The sequence below is a fragment of the Kogia breviceps genome, chromosome 9 (genome assembly GCF_026419965.1).
Source record: "Kogia breviceps isolate mKogBre1 chromosome 9, mKogBre1 haplotype 1, whole genome shotgun sequence".
NCBI lineage: Eukaryota > Metazoa > Chordata > Mammalia > Artiodactyla > Physeteridae > Kogia > Kogia breviceps.
The window spans coordinates 75995704-76013117 of NC_081318.1; the positions used below are offsets into that span (position 1 = coordinate 75995704).

The 17414-nt window shown below is 39.4% G+C and overlaps 1 long non-coding RNA gene and 2 pseudogenes across 1 annotated transcript; all 3 read left to right on the top strand.

The window, feature by feature from the left end:
* The first annotated feature begins 4361 nt into the window (after positions 1 to 4361).
* On the top strand, positions 4362 to 5857 carry LOC131762429 (ATP synthase subunit alpha, mitochondrial-like; annotated as a pseudogene).
* A 4781-nt stretch (positions 5858 to 10638) lies between these two features.
* On the top strand, positions 10639 to 16148 carry LOC136794862 (uncharacterized). The gene is made up of 3 exons (XR_010842265.1): positions 10639 to 10859; positions 13124 to 13179; positions 16093 to 16148. It is a non-coding gene; the product is annotated as an uncharacterized lncRNA (long non-coding RNA).
* LOC131762554 (heterogeneous nuclear ribonucleoprotein A1-like) lies at positions 11458 to 12741 on the top strand (annotated as a pseudogene).
* Positions 16149 to 17414: the final 1266 nt, after the last annotated feature.

Below are 17414 nucleotides of genomic sequence, written 5' to 3' on the forward strand. Positions count from 1 at the left end.
AGGACTCCCCCCACTGCAACCCCGGTTGGGGAGGTAATTAGAAGAAACTAAAATACACCTGCTTTACTAATCAAGTCATGTCCTGGGAGGTCCTTGGTCAATTTTTTTTTTTTTTTTTTCCTTCGGCCATGCCTCGTAGCATGCGGGATCTTAATTCCCTGACTGGGGATCGAACCTGTGCCCCCTGCCATGGAAGCATGGAGCCCTAACCACTGAACTGCCAGGGAATTTTCCTGTCAAATTTTTCTTTATAAGCTTCCCTCCCCTCATACTGTGCAATTGATGATTTTCTCATTTCTTATAGGAAACAAATGGCACTGTCAAATTATGACTATCAACTAATGTTTTTAAGTCACACCAAGAACTGTGCACATCCCATCATGAAGACAGACAAATTTTACGTATTGCTTAAAAGGAGTGAAAATTTATATTGTTCACATTCTTGTAACAAGCCCCTCTCTTTCTTCAAATGATGCTTACTTGGGCTTCCCTGGTGGCGCAGTGGTTGAGGGTCCGCCTGCCGATGCAAGGGATGCGGGTTCGTGCCCCGGTCCGGGAAGATCCCACATGCCGCGGAGCGGCTGGGCCCGTGAGTCATGGCCCCTGAGCCTGCGCGTCCGGAGCCTGTGCTCCGCAACAGGAGAGGCCACAACAGTGAGGGGCCTGCGTACTGGAAAAAAAAAAAAAATTATGCTTACTTGCTACTTAATATATCTACCTGAGGAAAGCTTCCTCACTGAACCTATTTCAAACGAGGTGACAGAGCTTTACCTGTATTTTCAACATTTTACTATGAAAAGTTCGTCCATACAGCAAGGTTGAAAGGATATGCCCACATCTAGATTCTACCATTAATTCTTTTGTTATACTCTGCCACATCTATCCATTAAACCATTTTATTTTTTTATGCTCTTTGAAACAAATTACGGTTTTCAGCCACTTTTACCTAAGTACTTTAACATGCATGTCATTAACTCAAGTTCAGTATTTAAAGTTTCTTCTCTAGATGTAAAGTTTATATACAATGAAATGCACACATTTTTAGCATACATTAGCTGAGTTTTGACAAATACATTAGCCTGCTACCCAAACTTCTGTTAATATGTAGAACACTACCATCCCACCAAAAAGGCCCCTTATACCGTTCCTAGTCAAATCCTACCCCACCCCAAGGCAGTTTTTTCCACCATAGATTAATTTTGCCTATTCTAGAATTTCATATAAATGGAACCATACAGTGTGTGCTCTTGTTTCTGGCTGCTTTCACTCATCATAATGTGTCTGATTTTCATTTATGTTGTTGTGTGTGTAATTTGTTTAATACTGAGTAGTATTTCATTATATGAACATAACACAGTTTGTATATTTTTTCTCCTATTGATAAACATTTGGGCTCTTTCTAGTTTGGGGCTATTATGATAAAACTGCTGTGAACGTTCTTTTTTTAAAAAATATTTATTTATTTATTTGGCTGCATCGGGTCTTAGTTGCTACACGCGGGATTCATTGTTGTGTTGCGCCAGCTCAGTAGTTGCAGCATACGGGCTCTAGAGTGCACAGGCTCAGTAGTTGTGGCATGAGGGCTTAGCTGTCCCACAGCATGTGGGATCTTAGTTCCCTGACCAGGGATCGAACCTGCGTCCCCTGCATTGGAAGACGGATACTTAGCCCCTGGACCACCACGAATTCCCATGAACATTCTTATGGAAGTTTTTTTTGTGAACATAAATTTTCATTTCTTTTGGATAGATACCTAGGAGTGAGTGACATTACTGGGTCATATGGTAAATGTGTTAAGAAATGCACTGTGTCTTCCAAAGTGGTTGTGCATTTGGCACTCTCACTGGCAGTAGAGTTTTGATTAGATGTCTCCACGTTTGCCCACGCTCAGGGAGGTAATAGCAGGGCCATAACACCTCACTCCTTTGAAACAGTTGCTCCGTTGTGCCCACAGGACATAGTTGTAGATGGTGAGCAAACGCGTAACGTCGTGTGAGTGGAGGTCCCGACCTGTTCATGCACACACCGGAAAAAAGAAAGTTCTACCAGCAGAAGGTTGAAAAAGCATTGTCTTCAAGACAGAGAATAAAAGGACTAATAGAAGGACCCTTGAACCAGTCTCTGTCTGTTGGTGTCCCCAGACTTATCCCATTGCTAGTTTAAAGAAAGTGAGGCCTAGCCCAGAGGAGAGAGTAACTCTTTGGCAATATTCTAAACCAAGTTGCTACCTATTTCCCTGGGAATAATTGTGTGTGTTTGTGGGTGTATTTGTTTTCTTGTACTGTAGATTTACTGCACAACTCTCAGGTACCTGTAGAATGGGTTTTTAATTTCTATTCCATATTCCTGTCAGTTTGCATGTTTTTCTTCTGTTAATATGGTGAATTGCATTGATTAATTTGCAAATATTAAACCAACATTGCATTAAATGTTGTAATGTGTTATTTCTTTTTTATGTTATTGGATTCAATTTGCTACTGTTTTGTTTTAGGGGTTTTTAAATCAACGGATTTATGAGATTTATGAAAAAAATTGGTCTGTAATTTTCTGTCCTTGTAAGTCCTTCAGTTTTGGTATTGAGTTTATTCTGACATCATAAGACAAGTTGAAAAGTACTCTCTATAAGAGCATGTATAAGATTGATATTATTTTTTTGTTAATTTAGAAGTCACTAGTGAAGTGATATGGCCTGGAGATTTCTTTTGGGAAAGGTCTTTAATTATGGGTTCATTTTCTTTCATAGCTATAGGGTTATTTAGATTTACTTTTAATTTTTGTGTTAGTTTTAGTAAGTTGGTTTTTCTCTGTTTTTCTTGTCCATTCAAATTTTCAAGTTTATTGGCATAAAGTTGTTGGTAATATCTTATTGTCCTTTTTATATCTACTGCATGGTTTGTAATGATGTTGCCTTTCATTTATGTTAGTTTTTGCTTTGCTCTTCACTTATTTCTTAGATAAAAGGTAACATTTTATGCCCACTGTCTGTGACATGATTTGTACATTTAAAAATATATTCTGGAGATCACTTCGTAGCAGTATTCAAGAGTCTTTCTCATTTTTAAATGTTGCACAGGACTTCACTGTGTTCACGCCTCTAGTCCCCTTTTAATGAACGTTTGGTTTGTTTTCAGTCTTTTTTCTGTAACAAATAGTGCTGAAGGGAATACCTTTGTAGGTATGTATTAAAACAAACTTGCTGGTTGTGATCTCATTTATATGTGGAATCTCGAACAAAACAGAAACCAGGTTCATAGAACAGATTGGTGGTTGCTAGAGGCAGGAGTTGGAGGGTGGGCAGATGAGTAAAGGGAGTTGAAAGGTACAAATTTCCATTTATAAAATAAATAACTCATGGGGATGTCGTGTACAGCATGGCGAGTATAGTTAATAATACTGTATTGCATGTTTGAAAATCGCTAAGGGAGTAGTAAATCATCAAAGCTCATATCATGAAAAAAATTCCATAACTGTGTATGGTGATGTATGTTAACCAGACTTACTGTGGTGATCATTTCACAGTGTATACAAATATCGAATCATTATGTTATGTACTTAACCTATAAAGTTGTATGTTATGTACCTAACATATAAAGTTGTATGTCAATTATACCTCAATAAAAAATTAATTAAAAAAATTTTTTGCTAGTGTTATCTTCGGGATAGATTTCTAGAAATGGGATTTCCTAAAAATGGGGGAGGGGCAATAACTAGATTAAATTTAAGAGCTATACCAACCAAATACAGTAGATGATCCGTGATTGGATCCTGCTATGAAAAAGTGACCTATAAATAACACTTTGAGGACGTGGGTAAATTTAAATATAGAATGGGTATGAGATGAAACTAGAGAGCTATTTTCATGTTGGGGAGGCAATACCATCGTATTTAGATAGGAGAATTGTTTTTTGTCTTTTAGAAGTGTAAAGAATTTTGGCATAAAATGTCATAATGTGTGACACTTTGAAACAGCTCAACCACAATAATAAAAAATGAAATAGATTGATAAATCAATAAAGCTAATATGACAATGTTAACAATGGCTGAATCTTAGTGGATTTATAGGCGTTCTTTGTACTATACTGTTCTACTTTTGTATATATAAATTTCATAATAAAAGTAAAAAAATTAAAAATTTTACAAGCATAGATATTATGTTACTAGTGAGTTATCCTTGCATTATTTTATCTTTACATGTGACTTTATCCATAATAAGGATTTTTTTCTTAAAAACATTTTGTCTGACTAATATAATTATCTCATAATCCTCTTACATAGTATCTCAAAATACTGATGTAATTTCTTTTGGTTAATATTTGCTTGGAAGTTGGTCCAGAGGTTGCAGCTGCAGAGGAACCACCCAAGGAGAGCTGCAAAGATGCTGTCTGGACATGTGGCCTTGGGCTGTGGCTTGCACCCTCCCTTGGCAGGCCAGACTGGGCTTCAGAATGCTTTGGGATCATCCTTCATCGCCACAGGGAACCTCTATGCCTCTTAACACTTGTCTTCCGAAGACTGGCACTGCTGAGGTGTCCTCTGTTCTTGAAGAGCGTAATCTTGGAGCCCAAACCTCTGTTGACTGTGAAGAAGCAGGGTGTGTCTCAAATGGGCTGAGGAATGTTCAAGCAGATGAAATGGTAGTGTTTTCTTCAGGCTTAAAGGGTATGTTTCAACCTGGGAACCGACAATGTTGGTTTTGTTGTGTTTGGACATGATAAACTAATTAAGGAAGGAGATAGTGTGAAGAGGACGGGAGCCATTGTGAATGTTCTAGTTGGTGAGAAGCTACTGGGTTGTATAGTAGATGCCCTTGGTAGTGTCATTGATGGCAAGGATCCAGTTGGTTCCAAGACCCATTGGTGGGTTGGCCTGAAAGCCCCTGGCATCATTTCTCCAACCTCTGTGCAGAAACCAGTGCAGACTGGCATTCATGCTGTGGATAGCTTTGTGCTGATTGGTTGTGGTCAGTACAGGCTGATGATTGGTGACTGACAGACTGGCAAAACATCAGTGATTGACATAATTATTAACCAGAAACATTTCAGTGATGGATCTGATGGAAAGAAGAAACTATACTGTATCTACACTGCTACTGGTCAGAAGAGGTCCACTGTTGCCCAGCTGGTGAAGACACTTAGAGAAGTGGATGCCATGAAGACCTCCAGTGTGGCTTCAGCCACTGCTGCTGATACTGCCCTCCGTCAGTACCTGACTCCTTATTCTTGCTGTGCTATGGGAGAGTACTTCAGGGATAATGGCAAACATGCTTTGATCATCTATGATGAGTTATCCAAACAGGCTGGAGCCTCTGCTGACCTGCAGACCACTCAGCTACTCATGAGGCCCAGCCTGATGATGTGTTCTACTTGCACTCCCATCTACAGGAGAGAACAGACAGAATGAACGATTCTTTTGGTGGTGGCTCCTTGACTTCCTTACCAGAAACACAAGCTGGTGATGTGTCTGCTTACATTCCAGCAAATATCGTTCCTATCAGTGATGGACAGATCTTCTTGGAAACAGAATTGCTCTACAAAGGTATCTTCCCTACCATTTACATTGGTTTTTCTGTGTCCTGTGTCAGATATGCTGCCCACACCAGGTCTGTGAAGCAGGTGCAGGCACCATGAGGTCAAAATTGGTGAGGTTGCTGCATTTGCCCAGTTCAGTTCTGACCTCCATGCTTCTACTCAGCAACTCTTGAGTCTTGGTGAGTATCTGAGTTGCTGAAGCAGGGACAGTATTCTACGGCTGTTGAAGAACTCGCAGCTCTTATGCTGGGGTAAGTGAGTATCTTGATAACTGGAGCTGGTTTATTTTTGTGTGTGTGTTTTGTTTTTGTTTTTGCTGCAGTATTTAAAAGCAAATCTTAGATGGCATGCTATTTTACCCAGCCACTTCATTATGCTTTGAAAGACAAAATTTTTTTTCCTTAGGTAACAGCAAATCCATTTTTACATCTAACAAAGGAAATAAAACATTTCTGAAGTTTTAATGCAGACTATTAAGATTTCTCAGATTGTCTCAAAAAATGCCTTTTTACATTTATTTTTTTCAGATCAGAGTCCAAACAAGGTCCACATCTTGAATTTGGTTTTTAGGGCCTCTAGGATCTTTTCATCTGGAGGAGTGCTCCTTTTCCCCTCCCTTATTCCATTTACTTCTTGAAGAAAGTGGGTCAGTAGTCCTGCTGTCTAGAAGTGAGATCTACAGACTTGATTAAAGTTTTGAACCGAGACTAGCTGTAGGTGATGTTACAGACTTCATATTGTTTCATCACCTGGAGAACCACATAGTGTCAGATTGTCTCACGTTTTTAGTAATGCTTAATTCAGGTGATGACAGCCTAGTTCCTTCATTGTGAAGTTTCCCAACAGTCTTTTAACTAATAATTTTAATATCTATTGATGACTATTGTCTGATTCATTTTGAAATAGGGGTTGCAAGATGGTGATTTTCTAATTTGATCATTACTTCTACATTTATTAGCTAGAAGTCTTCTGTATAGAAAAACTTTTCTACGTCCTTTAGGATTATTTGGTTACCCTGAAATACTGTTCATACTGAAAAGACAAGAGAGATCTTTAATTATTTCCTTTAAATTATCCAATTCCAGAGTAATGTGTTGGTTACCTAGCAACCTCCATGATCATTGTCCAAAGGATCTCTCTCTCTGTCTTTTTCCTTTTTTGCATGTCACTACGAACTCATGGCTCTACACATTCAATGTATTTCTATCAGTTGCAGTTGTTTGATACTCACATTATTCTATTTTGGGCACAAGGGGGAACATTTTGATGTTTTCTGTTTTTATTTAATATGGAAATATTAGCTTTTGATAGCTTCCTTGCTTTCTATCATAATGTGATATCCCAAGCTCAATTGGTACATTGCTTGGAATTGACTGTTGAAAAAAACCCTGAGTCCTTTTAGTGTGTGAAGGTGTTTTGAGACCAGAGTATGGAATTCTTGTTGCTACTTGATTATCATTGCTTCTTGACTTTTCAGTGGACAGTTAAAAAATAAGTACCTTTAAAAAAATAAAGTTACAAGTTTATACTGATATTTACAACCACAATTTAAAATTACAAGGTTTCGGGCTTCCCTGGTGGAGGGGTGGTTGAGAATCCGCCTGCCGATGCAGGGGACACGGGTTCGTGCCCCGGTCCGGGAAGATCCCACATGCCATGGAGCGGCTGGGCCCATGAGCCATGGCCGCTGAGCCTGTGCGTCCAGAGCCTGTGCTCCTCAACGGGAGAGGCCACAACAGTGAGAGGCCCGCGTACCACAAAAAAAAAAAAAAAAAAAAAAAATTACAAGGTTTTTTAACTGACACTTTGATGCTGAACATTAGTCCGTAGCAGCTTTAACATAGTTTCTTAGTTGTATTATGTTAAAATATATACATGTTAATAATACAATTGTTACTATTAACAATAAGAATACTACGTGACATTAGGTATTTTAAGATTTGTTTGCTGTTTTAATATTTTTGTCCTAGGAATGTATTGCACTAAAAACTGTATAGTCAAAATATTTTGTTCTAAGATCAATTGGAATAATTCTTTTCTCTGTGTGATTTTGTTACCAAACTGATATACCATTTGGTTCATTTGTTTCAGTTTGTTTTCAACTTCTAGGCATTGGTTTTTATTTTCTTAAATTTAGTTTTATGTTTTGTTTACTACCTCCTTCTTGAAACAGTTCTTTTAAAATTTTTTTATTGAAATATAGTTGGATTTACACTGTTGTGTTAGTTTCAGGTGTACAGCAAAGTGATTCAGTTATACATATATGTACATATATATATTCTTTTTAAGATTCTTTTCCATTATAGGTTATTACAGGATATTGAGTATCATTCCCTGTGCTATTGAATATTACTATATTTGTATATAATAATATATATTGCTACACTGAAATACTTCCTTTACTTTTCTTCTGGGACACTACTTTTTCTTGCATTTTATTTTTATTTTTTTTCTGTCTCACTTGGGGCTTTGATTAAGTCTCCTTTCCTGGTTCCTCCTCCTCTTCCTGCTCTTAACTTTGGAGTGTACCAGGACCTCTCCTCCATTTATATTCATTTCCTAGTGAATGCATCTTGTCCCATGGTTTTAAATACCACTTCTTTTTTTTTCGTTACTTGGGCCTCTCACTGCTGTGGCCTCTCCCATTGTGGAGCACAGGCTCCAGACACACAGGCTCAGCGGCCATGGCTCATGGGCCCAGTGGCTCCACAGCATGTGGGATCTTCCCGGACCGGGGCAGGAACCCGTGTCCCCTGCATCGGCAGGCAGACTCTCAACAACTGCGCCACCAGGGAAGCCCCCATCTATTTTCTGATCGCTCACAAATTTATATCTCTGCCTGGACTTCTTCCTTGAATTGCAGATCTAGATATACAACTTTTTATTCACTATTGGCACTTGAATGTCTAATAGGATGTCTAAACTTAGCATATCCAAAAATGCACCCTCAATGTCCATCCAGCTGTTCCTCTGGCAGTCTCCCCTGTTTCAGTAAATGGCAACTCTATCACATTGCTCAGGCCTAATACCTTGAAGTCATCTCTGATTCTTTTCTTTCATATCCTGTACCCAATTCACCAATATATCCTGTCAGCTTCTACCTTTGAAATCTATTAAGAATCCAATCAATCCTCCATTTCTCACCAACTCCACTGCCATCACCCCCAACTAAGCTGCTGTAAATTCACGTGGATTATTGTAATGGCCTCATAACAGGTCTTCCTGTTTCCATCCATGCTTCTTTACAAGGTATTCTCGACTTGGCAGTCAGAGTGAGTTGTTAAAAGTCATTCCTTTGTTCAAAACTCTCCAGTACAGTCCTTCAAAATAATCTAGGTTTGGGGAAGATGGATAGAGGTATAGATGGCCATGTATTGCTAATCATTGAAACTGAGTGATGGCAACTTTAAATTCATTATATTGTTCTTTTATTTTCGTATATATTTCATACATAAAACAAAATCCAAACTCTTCAAAGGCTTTACAGTTGTTTATAACTGCACCAATATGGTAGCCACATGTGGTTACTGAGCACTTGAAATGTGCTAGTCTGAATGTAGATGTGCTGTGAGTATAAAATACACACTGGATTTTAAAGACTTCTTAAGAAAGAAAAAACATAAAATACCTCATTAATATTTTGTTATATTGATTATGTATTGAAATCATATTTTGGATATGGTACTTCAAATAAAATACAGTATTAAAATTAATTTCATTTTGGACTTCCCTGGTGGTCTAGTGGTTTGGACTTGGTGCTTTCACTGCTGTGGCCCTGGATTCAATCCCTGGTCGAGGAAGATCCCACAAGCTGAGTGGCGTGGCAAAAAAAATTGTTTTTTTGTATTTTTAAAAATATGGATGCTAGAAGGTCTTTGTATGTGGCTCACATCATCTTTCCATTGGATCTGTGGCCATGTTTTCTCTCTGACCTCATCTTCTACGTTTCTTTCTCTCCCCCTTTTTTTTTTGGCCACGTGGCTTGTGGGATTTTAGTTCCCCAACCAGGGATTGAACCTGGGCCCTCGGCAGTGGAAGCGCAGAGTCCTAACCACTGGACCACCAGAGAGGTGCTTTTCCTCTCCTTAGCTCACACCACTCCAACCACACCGATCTCTTTGCTTAGAATAAGCAGAATACATTTCTGTCTCGGGACCTTTGCACTTGCTAACCTGTCTGCCTGGAGGTCCCTTTCTCAGTGTCCTGTGACTCATTCTCTTGTTTCCTTCGAGATACTTACCTCATCTGTATAACACCTCATCTCCTTCACTCTCTATTCCCCTTAATCTGCTTTCTTTTTCTTTGTAATACTTATCACTACTGACTTGTGTTTTGTTCATTTGTATTCCTGTATCCTGAGCACCTAGCATAATGCTTATACAGCACAGGGCTTTTGATAACAATTTGTGGAATGGATGTCTATAGATTGTGCAAATAATTACGTCAAGTTCAATACTGACTTCTTCTGCAATAAGGTTCAGGTTTCCTAAATATATAAAGGGTAAAAATTATTAGAGTAAAATAAACTTTAATTATAACTACATGAAATTCCCTGCATGAGGAAACAGATGCTTTATAAAATGATATAAGATAGCTATTTTATTCCCTTCAAAGGAATTAAAGTAAAATAACCTTATACTATACTATAGTAAAGTAAAATACCTTATACTATAAATAATTTTTATATATTTGTATAATTAGTAAGATGGAGAGTTTAGAGATACTTAGGAGATAGTCAAGAAAGTAAACAAAATACAGACCAAGACTTACTTAGGGGTCAGAAATGATTTTTATCCAGTAGATAATATCTAGTTTCTCCAAGGAATTTTCCAAATTCTTTTATTAGTCTGGCATTTTTATTGTATTCATGGTAACCCAGTAAAGTGGGCTATGTCAAGGAGCTTAGAAATTTTTTTGGATACACTGAAATTTTTCTTGTGTTAGTAATTATAACAAAACTTGGTCTGTTTATAAAATAACTTTTGAAGGCAGCCATTGTTTTTTATTTAAAATTAAACCATGAAGGAGGGAAAGGAACCAAAAAAAGGAGAAATGAGAAAGGAATATTTTTAATTTATTGCCTTTATTTTAAAATGTAAGATGGCCTCTGCCACTCCCTCTTCGCCCCTTCCTACTTTCACTTTGGGCCCCTCGGAGGCCAGTTTAAAAAAAAATGGAACCTTGTTCCTGTGACACTTTTGTGGCACTACCTCCAGCAACGGTTAATAACAGGATTATTTTTGGAAAAAATTCAGATAGACCTGTGATGAAGTACAGGAGGTAGTTTATTTTCCTGCTGCAGTTCATGACAACCTGAAGGAACATCTTAAGGTAGGTGAAATGCATGTTTTGTTAGCAATATTTTTCTTTAAAAATATCATAAACAGGTTTTTAAAAATCATTAGCCATTTGGCAGAGGCTATAGAAGTTAAAAATTTTTGAATTTAAATTTGAGAAATAATTTGAATCAGAACTAGACTTCTGGTCTTTAATTTCAATGATTTGGAGGAAGCTGAAATAGCAATAATAAGAATTGTTAATTCTTTGATCAAATATTTGAATGCTTACCATATGCAAGAATGTTGAATAGGGCAAAGGAAAAAGCCTGCTGTCAAGACTAGTTCTGTCTTCCAGGAGCTTAGAGTCTAGTAGAGGAATAGGATGTGTATGTAACTAACCGCATTGTAAAAAAGGATGGTTTAAATGCTAAATTTAAGTAAGGGCAGCAAGTTGTGACATCAGTGGAGAAGTAAGTAATTCAGACTAGGAATTAAGGAAGGCTTCACTAGGAGTTGGGGTTTCAGCTGGAGTTTGATGGGCAAAAAGGCTTCTGGAGGTACGTTTGTTCGGTAGTTAACTCCTTTCTGCTCGTGGACGCCGCCGAGTAAGCATCGTTGGCGTCTTGCCCCCTCCCCGCTCCACTGCCGTCATGTCGAAGTCAGAGTCACCCAAAGAGCCCGAACAGCTGCGGAAGCTCTTCATCGGAGGTTTGAGCTTTGAAACAACCGATGAGAGTATGAGGAGCCATTTTGAGCAGTGGGGAACGCTCACAGATTGTGTGGTAATGAGGGATCCAAACACCAAACACTCCAGAGGCTTCGGGTTTGTCTCATATGCCACTGTGGAGGAGGTGGATGCGGCCATGAAGGCAAGGCCACGCGAGGTGGATGGAAGAGTTGTGGAACCAGAGAGGGCCGTCTCAAGAGAAGATTCTCAAAGACCTGGTGCCCACTTAACTGTGAAAAAGATTTTTGTTGGTGGCATTAAAGGAGACACTGAAGAACATCATCTAAGAGATTATTTTGAACAGTATGGGAAAATTGAAGTGATTGAAATCATGACTGATCGAGGCAGTGGCAAAAAGAGAGGCTTTGCTTTGGCAACCTTTGATGACCATGACTCTGTAGACAAGATTGTCCTTCAGAAATACCACACTGTGGGCTTCCCTAGTGGCGCAGTGGTTGAGAGTCCGCCTGCCGATGCAGGGGACACGGGTTCGTGCCCCGGTCCGGGAGGATCCCACATGCCGCGGAGCGGCTGGGCCCGTGAGCCATGGCCGCTGAGCCTGCGCGTCCGGAGCCTGTGCTCCGCAGCGGGAGAGGCCACGACAGTGAGAGGCCCGCGTACCACGCACACAAAAAAAGAAATACCACACTGTGAATGGCCGCAACTGTGAAGTAAGGAAAGCCCTATCTAAGCAAGAGATGGCTAGTGCCTCATCCAGCCAAAGAGGTCGAAGTGGTTCTGGAAACTTTGGTGGTGGTCGTGGAGGTGGTTTTGGTGGGAATGACAACTTTGGTCGTGGAGGAAACTTCAGTGGTTGAGGTGGCTTTGGTGGCAGCCGCGGTGGTGGTGGCTATGGTGGCAGTGGGGATGGCTCTATTGGATTTGGTAATGATGGAAGCAATTTTGGAGGTGGTGGAAGCTACAGTGATTTTGGCAGTTACAACAATCACTCTTCAAATTTTGGACCCATGAAAGGAGGAAACTTTGGAGGCAGAAGTTCTGGCCCCTATGGTGGTGGAGGCCAATACTTTGCCAAACCCCAAAACCAAGGTGGCTATGGTGGTTCCAGCAGCAGCAGTAGCTATGGCAGTGGCAGAAGGTTTTGATTACTGCCAGGAAACAAAGCTTAGCAGGAGAGGAGAGCCAGAGAAGTGACAGGGAAGCTACAGGTCACAACAGATTTGTGAACTCAGCCAAGCACAGTGGTGGCAGGGCCTAGCTGCTACAAAGAAGACATGTTTTAGACAATACTCATGTGTATGGGCAAAAAAACCTTGAGGACTGTATTTGTGACTAATTGTATAACAGGTTGTTTTAGTTTCTGTTCTGTGGAAAGTGTAAAGCATTCCAACAAAGGGTTTTAATGTAGATTTTTTTTTTTTGCACCCATGCTGTTGATTGCTAAATGTAATAATCTGATCATGACACTGAATAAATGTGTCTTTTAAAAAAATAAAAATAAAAAAAATAAAAAATAAAAATAAAAATAAAATGTAAGGTGACTAAATGTACCAATGAAATAATTTAAAAGCAAGGGTATCTTTTCCTTATCTGAATATACTTGCAAATTCTGTTTTAATTTTAAACAGTCTTGGTCACAGCATCCCTTCAACTGTAACAGGAAAAATGAAATGACACCAACAAGGTATGTGACAACTTGAGTTGTGAAATTTCAATAGGCAAAACTGACGAATCAGGGCTAGCATTATGTTAAAGACCTTTAACTAAGACGTTTGAAGTACATCCTCAGTGATTTTTTTGTTTTTGTTTTTTCCTCAGTGATATTTTGGAATATTATTTTGTACTTGTTTAACAAACATTTACTAACTGTATATTGTATGTCAACACTGTACCAACTACCCAAGGTTACAAAACTATACTTTCAGAGTGGCTGTCCTTCACTGAGTGCTAATTAAATATCAAGTAAGTTTACAGAGATTATTTTAGTTAATCCTCACAAAAGAGGTAATTTTATTACTCTCAGTATTCCAATGAGGGAACAGAGGCTTTCCAAAGAGCTCTGTTTTCAAAAAGTTTGCCATCTGGAACGATGAGAATAGCAGTAGATAGAATATAAAGTGCTAAATGCTACAGTAAAGAAAGGGTGCAGAGGAAGGGTTGCCTTTGGAGTTGGGAATGAGGAAGGCCTTCCAGAGAACAGGATACTTGTTCTGGATTTGAAAGGTAGGGAGGAGTTTGCATGGTGAAGAGTGGAGACTATTGCCAGCATATGCAGACATTGAACTCTGAAATGATTTGAGCATCAGTGAGAACTTTTCTATAAGCCTTGATTTATTCTTCATCTGCCACACATTCTGTATTTCCATGTTCAAACAAAGATCTGGCTTAGGCAATGAGGAATCATCTGATTGCGTTATTATCAAGGGCTGGAGTGCTGGCTAGGCTTGTTTGGATTAGCATATGGGTTAGAACTTCACGTCCTAGGCTTGGGCCTTAACTTGGCAGGTCTCCCAGGGGTAGATTCCACACTGAATAGCAGAATGTCTAAGAAAACAAATTCTTGTGCCAGACTGTCTGGGTTTAAATCGCAGCTCTGCCACTTCTCACCAGCGGATGTGACCTTGGATATGTTACCAAACATTTTTATGCCTTAGTATCTTCATTTGGAAAATGAGAACAATAATGACAGAACCTATTTCATCACAGGATTGTTATGAGGATAAAAGAAGTTAATAGATACGAAGTTCTGACAATAGTGCCTGGTACATAGGAAGCTCTGTATAAGTACTAAGTACTAGTATTACTTGAGACTAGTATTTAAACAAAAATGCTACTTTGTTCATTTAGAGTGAACTTTGTTCCTTTCTCATGGTGCTAAGAGTCTCCTAGGTCCTACTTTTTTGGTATTAAGATGGCTGAGATGCTAAATTTTGAATCAGAAAGTTGTTTGCTGGGAATCGGCATAGAATATTTGTACTAGGCCCTGGTAAAGGCCAGTGAGATATCTCTCCACCGTAACAGAAACATTCTCTGTTCGTTGGGTTACATCTCCCAGAATCATTATCTTACTCCTTTGTTACTATCTACCCGGCCAGATATAGCTAGTGGGTTCAGAGTCGAATGGAGATAGAACTTGGAAAGAACCCCTGAAGTGCTAGTTGTTAAGCCAGGATCTTTTTGATAAGACACACAGGGTGACCTATTTGAGGCACTGCTGTCTACTCTACAGCCCCCATGGTGGAAGATGGCTGGGGTTTCCCTAACTTGGAAGGACTTGGAGCAATTCCTGTAGTTCCTTGGTTATTACAATGTCCCTGATAGACTAGAGACGGGGAAGACTTTTTTACAGAACTCTTGATGCATTCTTTAGAACCCTCAGCTAAGTAGACTAGCTCAGGACTTTGCTTGGAGCTCTCAAAGACATGTTTCAACTTTGCTGAATTCATTTATTAGTTCTAACAGTTTTGGGGGTGAGTTTTTAGGGTTTTCTATATATAATATCACATCATCTGCAAACAGAGACAGTTTTACTTCTTCCTTTCTGATTTGGATCCTTATTATGTCTTTTTGTTGCCTAATTGCTCTGGCTAGTACTTCTAGTACTATGTTTAATAAAAGTGGCAAGAGTGGGCATGTTTGTTTTGCTCCTGATCTTAGAGGAAAAACTTTCTTACCACTGAGTATGATGTTAGCTGTGGGCTTATCATATATGACCTTTCTTATGTTGAGAAACATTCTCTCTGTGCCTAGTTTGACAGTTTTTATCATGAATGGATTTCAGATTTTGTCAAGTGCTTTTTCTCCGTCTGTTGAGATGATCATACAATTTTTAACCTTCATTTTGTTATGTGGTATATCATATTAATCTCCTTTGACTGTTGTTGCAGTTGTGTGCTTCTGGCCACATCTTGCCTGTTCTATATATCTCTATATAATTATATATATTTGAATGAAACCCATCACATATACAGATGCCATGTGCACATAACCATAATAATAATTGGCAAGGTTAAAGAGGCAGCCAGAGGAGGCGTGATCCTCAGAGAGTTGTGGAGTTGGTTAATAGAACACAGTTCCTTTAGGAGTGAAATGGATGGACGATAACAAAGGAATTTACTCAATATGTATCATCAAAATAAATCCACCTCAGGAGGCTGAGAGGAGTTGCTCCGATAAAGTCACGCTCTCTTGTTCTGTTTCCAAACTTGAGTCAGTTTTTCAACCCAGAAACCATTGACTGAGGGAAAGTTATGTCCCTAGGAGAAGGACACTGCAACACATGTCAAATACATGTGGTAATTATTCCCCTAGTCCTTCCCCAAAGGGACTTACCTCCAGGTATTTGAGTAATTGCACTGGCGAAAAAGGTAAGAAAAACCCAATATTTGTTGAATGCATGGTCTGAATTCACAGTGATACCTAGGATCCAAAGCACCTCGTATAATGGGTGCATATGGCAGCCAGGTAATAAATGGAGTCCTGGCCAAGGTTTGGCTCACAGTGGGTCAACAGTGTCATTTGTTTAGCCTCTGAATATTTTATTAGAGCGAATACTTAGTACTTCATAAAATCCGTCATGTGTGTTCCTGACCTACAGGACAAGAATCATTATAGTGGGAGAGACAAAAAAAGAAAGAAAGAAAGAAGGAAGAGAGAAGAGAAGAAAAGGAAAAGAGAAAGAAAACACCAAGTAAGTGGTAGTCTCTGAAACTGCCTCTGTCCGTCAGCCAAATAATAAATCGAAAACACTATCTTAACCTGGGGTGGTGGTGGAGGAAATCAGTGAGCCTGTTAAATATCTAAAAGATGGTTGATTCCCATCATCTGAGTTGTAAAGAATGACAGCAGACTGCCACAAACTGCGCTAAGTCATAGGCTCAACTGCAGTTGAAATGCCAGATGTGGTGTCTTTTCCATTGCACATGAACATACTCCCAAGTACCTGGTCGGCAGACATTGATTGGGTAGATGCATAATTTCCATCCCTGTTAGGAAAATAAAAGATCAGAAACAGTGTGTATTCACAGGGAAAAGATGACAGTATACCTTTGTAGTTTTACCTCAGGACTATTTAAACTTTCTTGTCCTTTGTCATCCAGTTAGTTGAAGAGGATGCCACAGAGAATATCACATTAATACATTATATCAATGGTAACATATTTATTGGACGATATGAGCAAGAAGTCACTAACATATTGGAAACTTTGATAAGACACCCTCCCTAGAGGATGAGAGAGATACCGTAAGAAGATTCAGGGACCTTGTCACATCAGTAATATTTTTAGAGTTCCATTGGTCAGGGGCATTGCAGGACATGCCATCCAAAGTAAAGGACAAATTATTGCACCCTGAACTTCCTAAACATGAAAAAGGAAGCATAATGCCTAGTAGGCCTCTTCAGATCTTGGAGGCAGTATATTCCAGCTGGGAATACTGCTTCCACCTAGTGGCATGAAAGGCTGCCAGCTATGAGCAGAAAAGGGCTCTGCAGTCATGTAACCAGGCAGGTTCAAAGGTTCTAGAGACATCAGTGGTAGGAAAGCTGGAGTTTATGGCAACTGCCAATAGGGCATCACAACCGAGGCCCTGGGGGTTTTAGAATAAGGCCATGCCATCTTCAGTGGAGAATTATATGCTTTAGGAAAATTGAAGATAGTTTGTTGTATGAGATGATGATGTATGAGAGATGAATTACCTGACCATGGGGCAAAATCATCATGTGGTTACAACTGTTAGTCTTGAGCTGGGGTTCTATCAGAACCATCCAGTCATAACTTGGAGCAGGTACAGCAATAATCCATGCTAAGATGGAACTGGTACATACAGGGCTGAGCAAGAGCGGGGCCCGAGGGTTCATGGGAATTGCACGAGCAGGCAGCCCAGACCTCCATGTCGTCCGGCACTGTTGTATCGGTTCCT